The 17,992-nt window shown below is 42.0% G+C and overlaps 1 long non-coding RNA gene across 1 annotated transcript in view; it reads right to left on the bottom strand.

Moving 5' to 3' along the window:
• Positions 1-1,889: 1,889 nt before the first annotated feature.
• LOC104667960 overlaps positions 1,890-17,992 on the bottom strand; it is a 40,879-nt gene continuing 24,776 nt past the window's right edge. The window contains exon 2 of the long non-coding RNA XR_748749.1: positions 1,890-2,813. This is a non-coding gene — a long non-coding RNA (uncharacterized LOC104667960). The remainder of the gene's footprint in view (positions 2,814-17,992) is intronic.

Here is a 17,992-nt window from a genome sequence, read left to right as displayed (position 1 = left end):
AACTTTTGTATTTTTAGTAGAGACGGAGTTTCACCAGGTTGGCTATGCTGGTTTCAAACCCCTGACCTCAAATGATCTGCCCGCCTCAGTCTCCCAAAGTGCTGGGATTATAGATGTGAGCCACCGTGCCTGGCTCGTCGTTTTATTTCATGAGTACTAATAAAAATAATTTTGTTATATTCTGCAGCTGCTTAAAACATGATTTACTCCTAGTGTTAAACATGGTAGGTTTGCCACAGCCTAATCCATGAATCAGTGTTTTGTGTTGTACCTGATGTGCTGATGACCATTGCCATTGTTTTTAAATTTGTTAATCTTCAGTCTTTCCTGATCTTAGGTGGTTTTCTTTTTCTGTATGTAGTACACTTGTGTTTCTTTGAGTAAGTGAAGTATAGAAGGAACATTGGCCCTAATTCCTTGGAACAATTCGTTTAGTGTGAGTTATTCGCTCTCCAGCTGTTGCAGTCCCTCCTTTATTTGTTTGTTTTGGGTGTCTGTGTGATGGAGCACTACTGCTGTCTGCTTGTTCTCCAGATGGGTATTTCTTGCGATGTACTGACATTTGTGTACCTGCCTGAGTTTGGTCCCATGTCTACCTGTAATTTACAGATGTTCTCCACATATAGATCTTGCTTTGTCACCCAGGTTAGAGTATAGTGGCATGATCATGGCTCACTGCAGCCTCAGACTCATAGGCACAAGTAATCCTCCCACCTCAGTCTCCTGAGTAGCTGGGATTACAGGTGTGTACCACCACACCTGACTAATTTTTACTTTTTGTCTTTTGCAGAGATAGGGTCTCACTATGTTACCCAGGCTGGTCTTAAACTCCTGGGCTCAAGTGATCCTCCCACCTCCGTTCCCCAAAGTTCTGGGATCCCTTGATGACATATATCTTTTTTTCCCAATACACTCTCATTCACATTTTCCTGTTTTCATATTTTTTTGGAGATGTCAGTGGGAGTTCAGGATGGAGGAGAGGAGGGAATTAAAGCCAGGGACTCAATGTCACATCTTGAAATGGATGCCCAGGCTGAGGCTATAGGTCCAACTCTTGGTATGGATCCTGACACACAGCAGTAGCCCAGGAGATAAATGCACATTACATTTCTGGTGAGATGGGGATACTGTTGGACACATTCTAGGCATTTACTAGAAAAAGTACTCTAGCCAACAGACAAATGAAACAAACAAAGAATAGAAGTATGAGGAAGATGTGGCATCAGAAATGATAGGAAGTGATAGAATCTGTGTAACTTGGAGACTATGTCTAAGTGGCTACATTAGTACTTGTTTTATTTTCTATCAGTTTTCTCAGAGTCTGTCCTAATATTCCTAGTAGTATCTTATAGATCTGACTACTCCACCTTTCTCACCTTTCCCAACTTTTACCTATTCCATTTTTTGCCTATGAGCATTGGATAAATGTCCAGGATTTGTCATCTATTTAATTCAATTTTGTACAGAATCTAATCTTCTGTTTGTAGCCAACATAGTGATTTTTAATCCAGTAATCTTATCTTTTAATGCCCATCTTTCTTGCTTGGAGATGGTTTTCTCCTCAGGAATGCTTAATGAGGATTGATAAATTTAATAGGCACTTGAAAATTAAGCCCACAGATTAGCAGTTTTCTAAAACTTTCTGCTCTTTCTTGTAGCAAATTTACTTAACAGAGAAGGATTTGCTTCCATTTTTCAGTGAGGTACCATTCTTTGAATGCGATATCTTTTCTAAGTCTTTAAATTTTTCTTTTTTGGTCCTATTCGTGTAGAGGGAGTTCTTTGCTTTCTTAAGCAATAAGAATGATAATATGTTCTGTCAAAAATTGGTGTGTGTGTAGGGGTCCCTGCCCAAATTCTGTAGTCCCAGATGACAGAAAAACAGAAAATTTACATTTTGCTATGCATTTATATTAGGCATTCAGTAGCTTGGGGGTGTGAGTGGACGTTGAGAGGTGACGAGTAGGCAATCACAGCTAGAAAAGTCTCCATTGTGCAGAAGGACGTCTCTCTATTTATTTTGGCTGAGGCAATGTGAACTCCCATGATGGATTAGGTCAGGTTGAAGTGGGGGGCAGTGGCCTGCACTTTGTGTATCATGGCTCTTTGCCCCACTACCTGCCCTCACTCCTCTGAATTAAGGAGTGTGAGTGAAGTTTTGACAGGATCTTCTCCACTTCGAAGTTCACTCTACTGTTTGATGAGAAAAAAAGTTGTGAAGCAACAAAATCAGACCTATTGTACACTAAATCTGGCGGCAATTTCTCCTAGTTTTATTCACTTCTCAGTGAAAGTGCTTGCATGGGTCATTTCAAATATTGAGGTTATCTGGGAGGGCTAGACTTCTTTATTCTGCTTTTCTCCCCCACCTTGCAAAGATGAACCAAAACCTATGTTTTTGATTTTTAAAAGAAAGTCTTCTCTTGTACAGCCTAAACCAGTTTGTAATAGTGTTTATGAAAAGTTAGACCTTGAGACAGTTGCAGATATGAACCTCTCAGGCACAAAACCCTTCTCAGACGTGGAATACCCAGATTTAGAGAGGTGGAGCATATAGCCTTGATGACATTCTGATTTATACTTGGTTGATTTGAACACAACTGAAATTGCAAAACAATTTGTAGCACCATCTCTCTGAATGACAGGCTTTGTGCACGATGTTAGAATCAGCCATGATATTTACAGTCAGGAAACTTAGGCGAACTGATCAATGCTGTAGTCAACAGGCTTGCAGGAAGCTTGAGATCAATCACCACTCCAGCAGAACACCCTTGATCAGAACATTTACCATTCCTGAACTTCAGTTTCTTCATCTATAAAGAGAAAGGGGGGACCCTTAAAATCTCTGAATATTATACACACAGATGCACACACATGTATACACACATACATTATATACCTATACATAGTCTTCTTACATATATTCTAAATCTGAAGCAAAATTTCTAATGAGAGTAATAGTTCCACAATAATGGAAGCAGTAACTGCATTCATTTGATTGTATAAGTTCTGGAAAGTTTATTTAAAAAGTATTCACATCATCTTGCATAATTAGCCACCTACATATTCTTGGTACCCAGAATAGTTCACAAGGCATTGTAGAAAGTCAAAATACATTTGATGAATAAATGAATGAACATATATCACCTAATTTTTAATGTTATTTATAGTATCACCCTTAGAGCTGGGCACCCAGGACCTTGCCCTGTACCTGGAGATTTAACAGACTCACTCTTTCTCCTCTTGACACAATCCTCATGGACTGAGGAGTCCCCAGGGCCAAAGGTTCATGTCCACCTACAGCAACCTCCCCTCATCCCAACCCCACTAAGCTCCAGGTACCTGACATGGGAAATTATCTGTCAAGACAGCCTCAAACCTGCTTCCAGGGCCTACTAGAGTCTCTTTCTTGGATTTCCGTCACAAAGGTATGCTGTTCTATAGGTGTGCCCACCCCTAAGCACAAGAGGTAACCAAGGCGGCTCACAGGAGTGGAGGGAGAAAGAGTCCTCCTTGCCACAGGAGGCAAGATCTAGGAGTCTCCACTTTACTCTTGCCCCAAATTTGGTAAAAGGAACAGGCTGGGTTATTTCAGTCATTAGCTCATTTTACCCTACTTCCCAACTACACTCACACATAATGTTTTAAGTTTGAGTTAGAAAGACTCAGTGACCCTTAAAACATACACACGAATGAACAGAATATTAAAGGAAAAATATGTGGTCACTGCTGTAAACCTTCTACTACACAGTTTCACTCTGGACCAATACATAAGGCAAAGTACAGATTCTGCAACCTAGGGTTGGGTTTGTTTGGGGATTCAGTATGGATCTGTTAAAACAGTTTGTAGGTGTTGATAGAGTGATAGCATTTATTTCCTTTCTAACCCCCTCTCCAAATCTTAGTTAAAAAGAAGCTTTGTTTGCTTGGTTTTCCTGGTGTGGATTTAAAATATTTCCATTTTCCATGCCCATATTAACATTTGACCATCCGTGCAATATGTCAATTTCTATTTTGCCCTTCAAAGGTTAAAACAACACCCACCCGTAGAATTCCCCACACAAAGCACAAGGAAATCCCTCCTAAGGCACAGCGAACCAGCTGGACTTCATAATTAGCTTCTGTAATAAAGTACTTAATCGGAATAGAAGCCCTCACTAATTACAGCAGGAAGTCAGGGCAGGCGAGTTACCCACAGCTGGGGTGAAGCACAGGCAGAGGTGTCTGTGAACACGCATCTGCAAGGGTCCAGGTTCACACAAGAGCCCAAGGCCTTCATTAGCCTCAGCAATTAAAAATGAAAACAATCCTCCATTTTCTCATTAAAAGATGAAAGCCCCTCCCCAAGTGCCTTACTCTGAACGATCATTTTGCTTCTGCAAAGACCCCAGTCACTGCAGATTACCAAAGACAATGGTTACTTCCTGGGCTGCAAGACCTCAGTCAACCTTTTGCTTGCTAAATTTCAGGCACCTCAGCATAATAGGAGATTGATTAGGGTTAATAGACTTATTTTTTACAGGTCAAGACACAAAACACTTTGGGTTGTGGGCGCTCTTGCACATAATATCCGAAGCTATAAATCAAACTGCTTAATGGAATCTCAGAGCTTTCTGTCTCCGAACTATTGGTAACAACTGACTTTCGTTTCTCCCCTGCTACTGTCTCTCTTTCCTCTGCTGCTTCTTGTAAATCCAGCCACAAAATCAGCCTGATAGATGGGAGTAAGAGTTGCGATTTATTTACTCTACGATGTTCTCAGAAACCTAGAGGTGAGGTATGGTTCCTTGGAATTCCTGTATTTGTTTTACCTCCATTTCTAAGGTAACCAGTGGTTAGCAGCAGCTGTAACAACTGTCAGCATCTGTCAATCTCACCTAGACTTGATGGTCAAAAGTAATACAGCTGGATGAAGAGATTTTAAAAATTGAAAATTAAAGAAAACTGATCCTCAGGGGAGAGTTTGAGTATTTACTCTGTGGGACCCAGGGCAGACTGGTAGGTCACTGAGTACATAAGGAATACAATTGCCATTGGCAAATTATCCCAAGAAGGAAAGCCACCTGCAGAGGGAAACTGTTGGAGACTGCCTCTTAAAGTTACTGCAGAAAGAATCACTGAAAGGAAACTGTCTCAACAGGAGGAAATGTCAGAAAATGCTTCCCTAGAAAATGTGAGAAAACATTTAGAAAAGTATCTGGCTATGAAAGTTAAGAACATTTGGGGGAATGTTCTTTGCATCTAATTATCAGTGCTTTCTGCTTCTTTTCTCTTGGTGAGGGATATTCTTAGTCCAAGGATTTTTTTTTTACCCCTCAAATAGAAAGGAAGCAAAGCTGATTTGGAGATATAAATTAGTTTGGTTTTTCACCAATTTGACAGGATCATTCCAAAGATGATGCCTTGTTTGATTCTGAAATGTTACTGAGAGATTTACCCTACTGAGGAGCTGAGGACTCACCAAAAATACATTTGATGATATGTTTAAGTTTCTTTGATGACTTGCTCTTTTCTATCCCCATTTTTGCCTGAATCTTTTTTTTTTTTCCTTTTTTTCTACTCAAAGCCACATGGCTCAACCACAAGGGATCAGTAAGTGGGCAGGTTTTCTCAAACTTCATAGAGCTGTTACTCCACCTGGCTTCTAAGGGGAGACCTGGAGTTGAGAGAATGAGCATAAAATAGTTTAAGTGGAGGTCAGGAGTAGAAAGGGAGGAAAGATTAGGAGGAAACAGGAAAAGGAGAATAATGCACTCAGAATCTGATTTTTATGTTATGGTACACTAATATGGATTTTCCTCCCTTGTTAAACAACATGGAAATGCTTAGTAGAATCTACACATACAGTTTAATAACAGAAGTAGGTGGAAGCCACTTGATGCCAATAATAATAGACATCTAGTCATAGTACCCCTCTCACCCTCAGCAGCCTCTAGCAGCCTTGCTGAAGGCTGGGGCCATCAGACATGTGGCTGTGAGCTGGGACTAAGGTTTTATTGCCCTAATGGAACTGGAGGAAAGGAGATGTATCTTTGGCATTGCATGAAGTAGGTGGCTGTAATTGAGATCCCTTCTACATAGCCACGATCCTCAAAGAGCTTCCAAGTTTATAATAATAATAATAATAACAATAATAATAATAATAAACTTTATCTCCTACTTTGCAGACATGGTAAGAAAGCACAGGGTTTGTCTCAGGCTCTAAGTGCATCTTTAAAAATCAGAGAATATCCTTTGAGAAATCTAAATGCCAAGTCTGCACTAAACATGGGTTTAAATTCTGAGTTTATATGCATGGTGTGATAATCCCAAACTGAGAAATTAACATAAAGTGGTCCAGAACTCACTCTTCTCCTGGGAGAAGCCAATAGAACACTATTCTTAGGACCACTCAGACTATTCAAGAAACCTTCAATAAAGAGGGTTCATCAAGGAAGAACTCATAATAAGAAAATTACAAGACAGGCAAAGAAGCAAAAAGCCATGAAAGAGAATTATTAAGGAAGCAGATAGGTGAACTAACACCCTGAGAATTAGAAACATAGCAAAAAAACCACGTGAAGAAGATTAAAAGGAAGATCTAAGATCCTTTCATTGTTTGAAGAAGGCAGAGAGGTTGATAAAACTATGTTGAATAAGTTTGCTAAAAATATAAGGATAATGAACTGAGAAGTAGAGAAAGCTTTTGAACAAATCAAAAGAAGAAAACAAAATTCCCACGTAATTCAATAAAAAGCAAAAAAGGAGGAAAATAAATAGAGAATGGTAATTTAAAAATTAGAAGCTAGTAAAGTGTTCAGATATGCCAGTAGTTCTAAGTGTAAATGTATTACACTGTTTTATTAAATGACAAAGATTCTCACACTGCAATAAAACAATCAAATAAAAAAACTCAATTATAAGTTATTTTTCAGAGATCCATCTAAAATATGATATAGAAATATTTGAAGTAGTGGCATGAAAAAAGATACAGTGGGCAAAAAAGAAAAGAAGGCTGATATAGTGACTTGAATATCAGACAAAATCAACTGCATTAGATATAAGGGGAGTCTTTTCTTACACATAAACACTAGTCACTTGGAAGTTCTAACAATCTTGAATCAGAGGTAAGTTCATCTCACAGGTGAGGACAGGAAGGTGAGGTGTCTGTCTGTGTGCCTTCTCAGGTTATGGTGCTGGCTCAAGCTAAACCAAAGCCAAGATTCAGGCTTCCCAGACCCCCAATTCAACAACCTTCTACTGCACACAGTAGCATTGTCCGTTTTGACAAATAGTGTAGGTGGTGGTGACTTCTTTTCTTTCTCACAGGTTCACATTTCCATCATTGAGAGAAAGGGAGATGGACTCAGACTCAGCAGGGGCCAAAGCTCCCTGCTTGCCCCCTCCCACACCTACAGTCCAGGGCTGAGGCTTTTCTGAGCTCCCTGCCTGGAAGGTGGGGAACCCATGGGTGAGGAGCCCGCACTGTGTGCTGGGGAGTTCGGGGGCTCCTGGAGGAGCAGCCCAGCGTGGTTACTCTCCTGAGGGCACAGGACATGGAGCAGGGAGAAGGGCTGAATAAGACCCACATCCAGGTTTGAGACAAAATGTAGAACTGCCATGGAGGTTGTGCACTGCACAACTGTACACAGTGGTGTGAGAACACCAGGAATTCCAGTTCCCTAGCCCGTGGGACTCCGGATGGTGAGAAACATCAGAGAAAACAACTAAGCTCAAAATTTTATGCTCCAGAGCCAGTTAATGCAATAAAAATAAGGGCTATAACTTCCTAAGCATTAAGTGAAAGACTAGCCCCATTTAATATTTCAACATCAAAATAACCTTTGGAATAGGTATTTTCAGCCCTGTTTCACACTTAAGAAAACTGAGGTCCCGAATGATATGCTCTCAATATTTCTTTTGAACTTTCTCATATCTTACATATTCCATATTGTATTTTTCCACGTATTATCTAGTCATAATAACTATCACTCATTGAGCACTTACCTTGTGCCAGAAACAGCATTATACACTTTGCATATATTAGTTCATTTGCTCCCTAAAACTACTGTGTAAAGAAAGTACCGATAGTGTTTGCATTTTCAAGGTGAGCAAACTGAGGCCAGAGAGGCTGGTAGCTTACCTAAGGTCAAACAGGCAGTAACAGAAGAGCCAAGAATTTAACTCAGACCCCGTCACTTACGCAGTGGACTCACGTGGCATGGCAATCCAGGCATGAGTAAGCTCCCAGACTTCGCTTATTAACACAAAAATGGAAAATGACTTCATTCAACTAGGACAAGTCAAGGGTTGGCACAGTAGGGGCAAGGTAAGGAGAGGCGTTCACCCTGTCTGTGTCCTGTAAATTTACTTTTTAGTCTGCTCACTTAAAAAGGAATTGTTGCCGGGTGCGGTGGCTCACACCTGTAATCCCAGCACTTTGGGAGGCCGAGGCGGGCAGATCACAAGGTCAGGAGATCGAGACCATCCTGGTTAACATGGTGAAACCCCATCTCTACTAAAAATACAAAAACAAAATTAGCCGGGCGTGGTGGCGGGCGCCTGTAGTCTCAGGTACTCTGGAGGCTGAGGCGGGAGAATGGCGTGAACCCGGGAGGTGGAGCTTGCAGTGAGCCAAGATCGCACGACTGCATTACAAAAAAAAAAAAAAAAAAAAAAAAAAGAAAGGAATTGTTGACTTTTCTGTTTGAATCGAAGTCAGCAACTACCTTCTCTTTTGTGTCTGCATTTGGAGGTTGTGGGCTTTCTCGGGATCCTCCAGAGAGCTACTTCATTGCAACACCAGAGGGAAGCGTGGACTTTGTGAGAGGTTGAAATCTAAATGCAATTTCTTTTTTCTTTACTTTTCTCAATACTCTTCTAATATATATTTTTCTTAATTCCGATTTAGTTGCAGACGTTGCCAGCGGAAGCAAGTGTTGGCTGTGAGCGTGTCTTTTCTTTGTGTGACACATTCATTAGAAACAAGGGACAAGTGGCTGCTAGAAGCAAGACCATCGTTTCTCTTAACAAGTAGGACTCACTAGTACCGTTTGTGGTGCAAGCAGGAAATGTGGATGCCTTTTCTTTAACTGATAAAGTGTTTTGCTTGATTTGCTTTTAAGAACCCCTCTCTTTTAGCTCCTATCCATATCTCCTCCTGGCTGAAACCATAAGGCAGCTTCAGAGAACTAACCCTAGAAGGTTCCCTTTCTAGTCTGTTGGGTCAGAATGGGCATCCCGGTTCAACAGCCACTTTATCCACGTAAAGGCAGCATCTAATGTCCAAAGATGCTCATTGTCTGTGGCTATCTTATTTTAGTTCCTACATGTTGGAGGCTCATAGGGAAACAAAGTGTATCACAAGAATATCCGCCATTGTATTAACCATGCATGAAATCAGTCCCTATTTCAACACCCTTCCCAGTTTAACTTTAGGAATGGATCTGTTGCCCTACTTATTGGAAATTGACTTCTTGCATGGTTAATACATGCGTGAAATGGTTAATACAGTCGTATACGCTACAAATGTGTTTTGAAGCAAAGTTGCAAAATTTGCCAAATATCCTGGACTTTATCAAGTCAATGAACTCCTGGAATCAAGCAAAGCCACTGATACATGAGGATCTAAAATATTTAAACCAGTTAACCACTGAAGAAATGAAAGCAAGCAAGGATAATATCATGGAAGGACTTCATAAGAAAATGATTTAAATATGAATCCATTTGAAAAGACAGGTCATTGAGAACATTGATGAAGCCCTTGAATACGTTTGCAAAAAAAAAAAAAAAATGAACAACTTTTTAAAAACTCACGTTAAGTATTGGGTGAGGAAGTCTTGGCACGCTACCTTTCAGTTTTTTAAGGGGAAATTATACCCCCTAAACCTACAAATCAAAACTTGATTTATTCTTTGTTCTAAGAAATAAATCATTATACAATTTTAAACTAAATTGTTAAATATAGAATAAAATGAATTACTTTATTTTTCTATTGACTACATGAGTTTAGGCTCTGTTAAGTGGATTCATGGCTAGTAGCCTGTATGTGGGGTCCAAACCCCTCAGATAATGAGATATCAGGAAGGGATGTGATGCCTAGATAAGTCTGTGGATGTGTGGCAGGGTAGATACGGGAACAGAGGGGATACCATCTTCATACGTAGGCACTGACAAAGCAGTCAACCTACTTCCTGATATCTTTGCCATTCTGGTAGATTCATGGAAATTTAATTCCAGGTGCTTTCCCCGGAAGCTGCTGTGATGACAAACTCAGGAATGTGTAAGTCAAATTGACTCATGTCGTCACATATCCACAGAGCGTGATACTGGCGCTATCCTGGCAGAGACCCTATTAGTATCCTTGAACTCACCGGAAGAATACAGTCCTCAGAAGGTGATCTCAGTTATTTTGTGGAGAAGGACAATAGAGCTTTTTGAAGAAGGAAGAATCCTATTTTTCTATAGATAGAATCCAAATTTTAAATCTATTTCATTATCAACTTGGGAATCAAAGATATCACACAAAAGGTATATTGAAATGTTTTTCTTCTTTCCTTCTTTCCTCCCTCATTCCTTCAACCATCCCTGTCTTCCTTTCTTCCCTCCCTCCCCGTTGTCTCTTTCCCTCCTTCCTTCTTTTCTTCCTTCTTTCAGATCAAATGGCACAATGACACAAGATTAAGCAAGTCTTCCAAAAGTTTATAAAGAAGTCCTTAAAGGTTGACTTGACATCAGTTTTCAAAGTATTTAGGGGACTGTTCATGGAGAGTATGTTCACACCAGTAAATAAGTGGACTTATTCTTATTTTCCAATGAGATAAGAGCACACAAAAAAAGAGCACCAATGACTTCGAGCTGCTGAAAAAGAAATGTCTCAGTAATGACTCATGCTCCTTAATGAAGAGTAAACGAGGAACTAATAGTGCTGGCATTCATACAGTTCTTTTGAATTCACAAATTGCTTCCACATTCACTTCTGTTGTAAACCTATTCCAATCCCATGTAGGCGGGACAGGCAGAAATGTTCAGCCATTTCACACACATGGCAGGGGCACACGGGACACAGGAGACTCAGGCTGCCTGTGTGGTGCTCTGTGCCCGACTCCTTACAGGGTACTCCCAGGTATGACTCTCTGTCCTCCCAGAGGATCAGGATTTCCCGATTTCACTAAAGACTGCCCTTTGCCAATGCTGAAATCCTTGTTCTGAAGATCTTCTGGTCTTCACAAGAAGATCCTGGTTGGGTATTTCCTTGCAGCCCATGTGTACCAAGTAACCCTTTGTATGATGGGATTAGTGGTTTCCTGGGTTCCCCCAACTGAGGCAGGCAGGGTAATCTGAGTAGAAGTATATCTCCTGATTCAGAGAGAAGTCTAAAGGAGCTTCGAGTTCCCAAATATCCTTACTGAATGGGGTGCAGTCCAACTCTTTCCATCACTCCAGCAGGACCTCAACTCCCTGCCAGCCCTAAGGATTTGTAGGTCTACACATTTACACAGAGGCTGCAGGGAAGGACAGACATACAGAAATGGGATGTGCACTCCTCCTGTGCTTTAAATGCATAGAAACCGGGATTCTGATTCTGTAACTGAAACAAATGCAATCATTCTGAGGCAGAGGAGGGGGAATGCAAGCATCCTACAGCTCAGTTTTCTGGGTGTCTGAGCAAGAGAGAAAGGGAGGGCTCTTCTTCAATAGCACCTGTAGGTGAAGATAACTTGAGCGGTTTTTGAAAAAGTATGGAAGTGATCATCTCAACGAAGAGAATGCTGGAGGAACCACATCCTGGTTTTCTGTTAGGAGCAAGGAGAGACTAAAATAGTTCAAACTTAGCCGTAGATTTTCCCTCCAGAGACTACAGTTTGATTTTATTTATTTTTATTTTGTTATTATTTATTTGTCTTTAAAGATAAGGTCTTGCTATGTTGCCCAGGCTGGTCTCAAACTCCTGGCCTCACGTGATCCTATTGCCTTGGACTCTCAAAGTGCTGGGAGTATGGGTACAAGACACCACATCTGGCCTACAGTTTGACTTTAGATTCGTGTTAAGATCTTTCAGCTTAAGTAAATTCATATTTCCAGTGACATTTGCTATACTCCTTATGCTGGTCATTTATCTTAATATTTGCTTTCAAATAATTTTTTGACACTTCCCTTGCTCTGCTCTGTATTGCAGCTATATTTAATGAGAGATGTTGAAGAGAGATTGGAGGGTGGCAGGCAGGTAGAATCCAGAGTATTTTTCCCTCTTTGCCGCTTCCCAGACAGTGTGTCTGTCTTTTCTTTCACGCTCCAGCTTTGTTCCAGTTTCTGCAGGACCTAAGCTTCAGTAATACCACCTTCTTTGTCCCTCCAGACACAGAGATTGTAGTGGCTTCCTGAACTTGTATTTCGGGTCTACCACTACCTCTATGACAAATCCCTTGATTGAATTCCTACTGTTCGAATATACGGAGTAGTTTCTTTTTCCCCAATGAAGCAGCTCGGAGTCCCTGAGTAAGAAGTGGCAGCCAAATGTGATAATGAATGAAGAATCATTTTATAGGCATTGAGACTAAGAAAAAAAAATGTTTTATTTTCTAAAACTTCCAGATGAAAGGTGACTGTCAGCTTTCTGCAGATGTGAGTTCCTGCAGAATAAACATATGGGGGGGTCATGGATGACCTAGAAAGGAAGGAGCTTCATAAACTCCTCTTGAGTATTTGAAATGAAATAGAAGTCATAACCTCAACACTATTCTTAGATTGCTGGTGGAAAGATACATTCAGAAAAGAATATACCCTATGTCTACCCCACGTATACTTATCTGGAAAAACTGTTTTTCTCTCATTAGTGTCAGGAAACAACTGGTACACTAGCCACTTTATTGAGAAGGTTCGGAGATCACAGAAGTTTGTGTAACAGCTCGGGGAGGCATATCTAGAGAAGGAGGTAGAGGAGATAAAAATCTCATCACCTAGCCAAGTAAAAAGAGACAAGAAGAGCAGTGGCCAACCAGGATTGTGTGCCTTGGGGGATCTAATATCAGGAAGTATATATACTTGAGTTCAGCATGTACTCTTGTTGAAATTGGGGGAAGGATCCACCTAAAAAGGCTGCAGACCTCCATAGGGAGGGAGATACAACTCCAAGAGAAAAAAAAAAAAAATGGAGAAAGAAAGGCCAGGGAAAAGGAAATGAGGTGAGTCCTCTTTTCTTGTTAATGTAGCTGTAGAAGATGGCGCCATTTCTGGTATGGCTCGGGAAACTCCCACTGGACAGATCCTCCTGAACATCTTCACTATAGCTTTTAGAAAAATTACAGAAAGCAGTTCACTGAAGTAACTGCCAAAATAGCTGATTCTGAAGGGGAGTTGGCACTTGGAGGAAGGAAATGGCACCCGGTGAGTTTCCAAGGCTTCTAGTCTGTGAGTAGGCTAGATCAGTGTCATGCAGGTTGACTAAATTCCAAGAGAAAACCCATAGTCTCTCTGGCCCCAAAAACCAGAGAACAGAATTTGTGATAACTATTGCCACTAGAAGGGAAGAGGGATGGCACATGGAATTCAAGAAAAGAGAGAGCCAGAGAGAAGAAGTCCAAATTTTACACATAAACTCTGCCCATATCTCTGGCTAATCCCCTCAACTAGGTATGTACGGTTGACTCAATGCTGCTTACGTATAAAAGAACTGAACTGAGATTTGAGATGCTACCCAAGAGACCTAATTTGCAACTTGAGCAACCAAGTATATTGCCTGTTGAAATGGACAATTTACATACTTTGGAAGAATATAACAATCCAGAGTCACCACAACGTAATATTCACAACATCCAAGAGATAATTACAAATTACTCAATACATAAAGAAACAGGAAAATTTAATCTATTCTTAAGAGAAAACACAGCAATGAGTGCAACCTTAAGAGAACTCAGAAGTTGGGATTCACAGATGAGGATTTTAAAGCAGTTATAACTATGCTCAATGCTGATATACAAATAATCAATAAACAGAAAGGAAATCTCAGCAGACAAATAGAAACTATTAATAAAAACCACAAGTTAAATTCTAGAACCAGAAATACAATATCTGAAATTAAAAAAAAAAAAATCACTGGATGGGCTTCATGAAAGTGAACGAGGAAAGCATCAGTGACTCTAAAGATACATTAATAGAAATTCCAGTCTGAAAAAGAAAAGGAGAAAAAGATTAAAAAATAAAAATGGAGGCTCAGTGACCCACAGACAATGTCATAAGGTTTATCCTACATGTGACTGGAATCCCGGAAGAAGAGAAGATAGATAATAGGGCAGGGGGAAAAAAATTAAAAAACTAGGCAGGGCACAGTGGCTCACACCTGTAATCCCAGCACTTTGGGAGGCCGAGGCAGGCGGATCACGAGGTCAGGAGATAGAGACTATTCTGGCTAACACGGTGAAACCTCGTCTCTACTAAAAAATACAAAAAATTAGCCGGGTGTGGGGGCGGGCGCCTGTAGTCCCAGCTACTCTGGAGGCTGAGGCAGGAGAATGGTGTGAACCCGGGAGGTGGAGCTTGCAGTAAGCTGAGATCGCGCCACTGCACTCCAGCCTGGGCGACAGAGTGAGACTCTGTCTCAAAGAAAAAAAATAAAACAACAACAACAATAACAAAAAAACATAAAACAAAGACTAATAATGGCTGATAATTTCCCAAATTGGTTAAACCACATAAATTTATAGACTCATAAAATCAGTAAACATCAACCAGGATAAATATACTTACAGAAAAAGGCATAGAAACAGAGGTAAATGAATCTTCTTCTTCTTCTTCTTCTTCTTTTTTTTTTTTTTGAGACAGTCTTACTCTGTCGCCCAGGGCTGGAGAGCAATGACATGATCTCCGCCTACTGGAACCTCCTCCTCCCGGTTCAAACAATTCTCCTGCCTCAGCCTCTTGAGTAACTGTGATTACAGGTACCCGCCACCATGCCTGGCTAATTTTTGTATTTATAGTTGAGATGGGATTTCACCATGTTAGTCAGGCTGGTCTGGAACCCCTGTCCTCGTGATCCACCCACCCTGGCCTCCCAAAGTGCTGGAATGCTGGGATTACAGGTGTGGGCCACTGCGCCCAACCCAATGCATACTTTTGAGGACGAGAAAGAGAGGAAATACCTTTTTTTTTTTTTTTTTTGAGACGGAGTCTTGCTCTGTCGCCCAGGCTGGAGCGCAGTGGCGCAATCTCGGCTCACTGCAAGCTTCGCCTCCTGGGTTCCCGCCATTCTCTCCTGCCTCAGCCTCCCGAGTAGCTGGGACTACAGGCGCCGGCCACTGCGCCGGCTAATTTTTTTTGTATTTTCAGTAGAGACGGGGTTTCACCTGTTAGCCAGGATGGTCTCCATCTCCTGATCTTGTGATCCACCCACCTCGGCCTCCCAAAGTGCTGGGATTACAGGCATGAGCCACCGAGCCTGGCCAGAAAGAACTTTTTAAGGGAGAATTCATTTGGGCACTGTTTTTTTTTCTTTCCAGGCGGAGTCTTGCTTTGTCACCCAGGCTGGAGTGCAGTGGCACCATCTCGCACTCACTGCAACCTCTGCCTCCTGAGTTCAAACAATTCTCCTGCCTCAGCTCCCCAAGTGGCTGGGATTACAGGCACCTGCCACCACACCTGGCTAATTTTTGTATTTTTAATAGAGATGGGGTTTCACCATGTTGGCCAGGCTGGTCTAAAACTCCTGACCTCATGATCTTCCCGCCTTGGCTTCCCAAAGAGCTGAGATTACAGGTGTGAGCCACCGCACCCAGCCGGGACTTTTTATAAAATTAAAGAACACTAATAGCTGGCCTAAATGGGTCCTTCATTCCAGGTTCAGATGGCATGAACTATTGAACTGCGTACAGCCTTTGATTGGTGCATCCAGGACTCCTTTCTTGGGTCCTGTGCTTTAGGGAAACCTATGTTTTGTTTTGTTTTGTTTTGTTTTGTTTGAGACGGAGTTTCACTCTTCTTGCCCAGGCTGGAGTGCAATGGGCCGATCTCGACTCACTGCAACCTCTGCCTCGCGGGTTCAAGCGATTCTCCTTCCTCAGTCTCCTGAGTAGCTGGGATTACAGGCATGCACCACCGCGCCCGGCTAATTTTGTATATTTAGTATTTTTAGTGGAGACGGGATTTCTCCATGTTGGTCAGGCTGGTCTCAAACTCCTAAGCTCAGGTGATTTGCCCGCCTCGGCCGCCCAAAATGCTGGAATTACAGGCGTGAGCCACCGCGCCTGGCCTGGGAGACCTATGTTAACTTTGGCATCCCAGTCTTCTCCTTGTGAAGTGAGGAGATTGGGGCCCAGGGGAGTCCCGCTCAGAGCTGTGCTGCTCTTTCTAGATCCCACTTCAGGCAGTGGGGTATTTAGGTTCCCTAAGCAAATGGCCTCAACCCCATTTCCAAAGACTGCGAGGGCCTCTTTTCCAAGTCTGTTTAGCAGAGAGTGATCCAAGGGGCTGCTGTTAAGAGGGGTACTGGGGAAAGAGTGTGAACAGGACTTGAGCATGTGGGTTGAGGTGCTTACACACTAACGAGGGGTGGGAACCTCATTTGTATTCCTTCTCTGGGTCACGCAAATATTAGGGACAGATATACGTGGAGCATATTTGCTATCACCTCAGGGGAGTGAAGGGATGTTACAGAGAAGCTCCGTAACGTAGTAAGAGGCAGATGTGGAATTTGTATACATTGTTAGCCTCAAATCTTGGGATTTTAAAAATATCCGTTCTAATCTTTCATTTAACAGTTATTCTTATTCTTCCTCCCACCCCTGCTTTGAAGTAGCTAACAGATGTGTAAGCACATGCATTGTGTAAGGCACAATGGTGGCTGTAGTCGTCATTGTGGTCATTGTGGTGTGCCATCCAGACCGCCTTGCATTAAAATACTTACTGCTGCAGCTGCTGGGCTTGTTGTCAGCACCCAGTATCCAGCTGTTAGCACTTCCAGATTGCCTCAGTTGTGGAAAGACCCCTCATGCAAATACATGCCCCCATCCCTCGGATAGTTCACATCCAGTGACTGAATAGATGCAGGATACCGGCCTGGTGAGCTCAGCCTTACTAGGATAATGCTAAGTTTTCTCCAGAACTCCCCATAGGGTAGGCTGAGGCTGTCATTTGGATTTGGCCTTCATTGTCATGAATTTGCTCACAGTTTTCCTTCTGACCATTCCTGCTTTCTTCCCCTTCCTTCTATAGAACTTGATACCAATGATATTATTTAATAAATATTCTGCATGCTAACCTGTATCTCGGAGTCTGCTTTCTGGAGAATCCAACTACAATAGTGATCCTTACATAAGATGCAGATAGGCCGGGCGCGGTGGCTCAAGCCTGTAATCCCAGCACTTTGGGAGGCCGAGATGGGCCGATCACAAGGTCAGGAGATGGAGACCATCCTGGCTAACACGGTGAAACCCCGTCTCTACTAAAAAATACAAAAAACTAGCCGGGCGAGGTGGCGGGTGCCTGTAGTCCCAGCTACTCGGGAGGCTGAGGCAGGAGAATGGAGGGAACCCGGGGGGCAGAGCTTGCAGTGAGCTGAGATCCGGTCACAGCACTCCAGCCTGGGCGGCAGAGCGAGACTTCGTCTCAAAAAAAAAAAAAAAAAAAAAAAAATGCAGATAAACTGATCTCTGTTCCCAGTACCTTAGTGGGGAAAGTGGGGCATGACTCTAACTTACAACAGTATTAAATACATATAGTAAGAAGTGGGGGATGTGGAATCACTGTAAGGCGTGATTAGCATATTAGGGATGCCAATCCCTTCTTCCATGCCCTTACACCTCCTCTTTAGAGAGTCTGATCTTTCCACGTCCCTGGAAGGAACAGTCAAAGGTGCCATGTAGTCATGTACCTTCTTTCACAGTTGACTTGTCACAGGGCAGACATCAGACCCAGGGGAAAAACAACCCATTGGCTTGCCTTGGCTGTTAGCTTTTCCTCCAAGACATTCGAAATTGAGACATAGTGAGAACCTACTCAGTTTCCACCAGACTCTGGAATC

This window comes from Rhinopithecus roxellana, chromosome 19 (genome assembly GCF_007565055.1).
Source record: "Rhinopithecus roxellana isolate Shanxi Qingling chromosome 19, ASM756505v1, whole genome shotgun sequence".
Classification (NCBI taxonomy): Eukaryota; Metazoa; Chordata; class Mammalia; order Primates; family Cercopithecidae; genus Rhinopithecus; species Rhinopithecus roxellana.
This window is presented reverse-complemented; position numbering and strand designations above follow the sequence as displayed.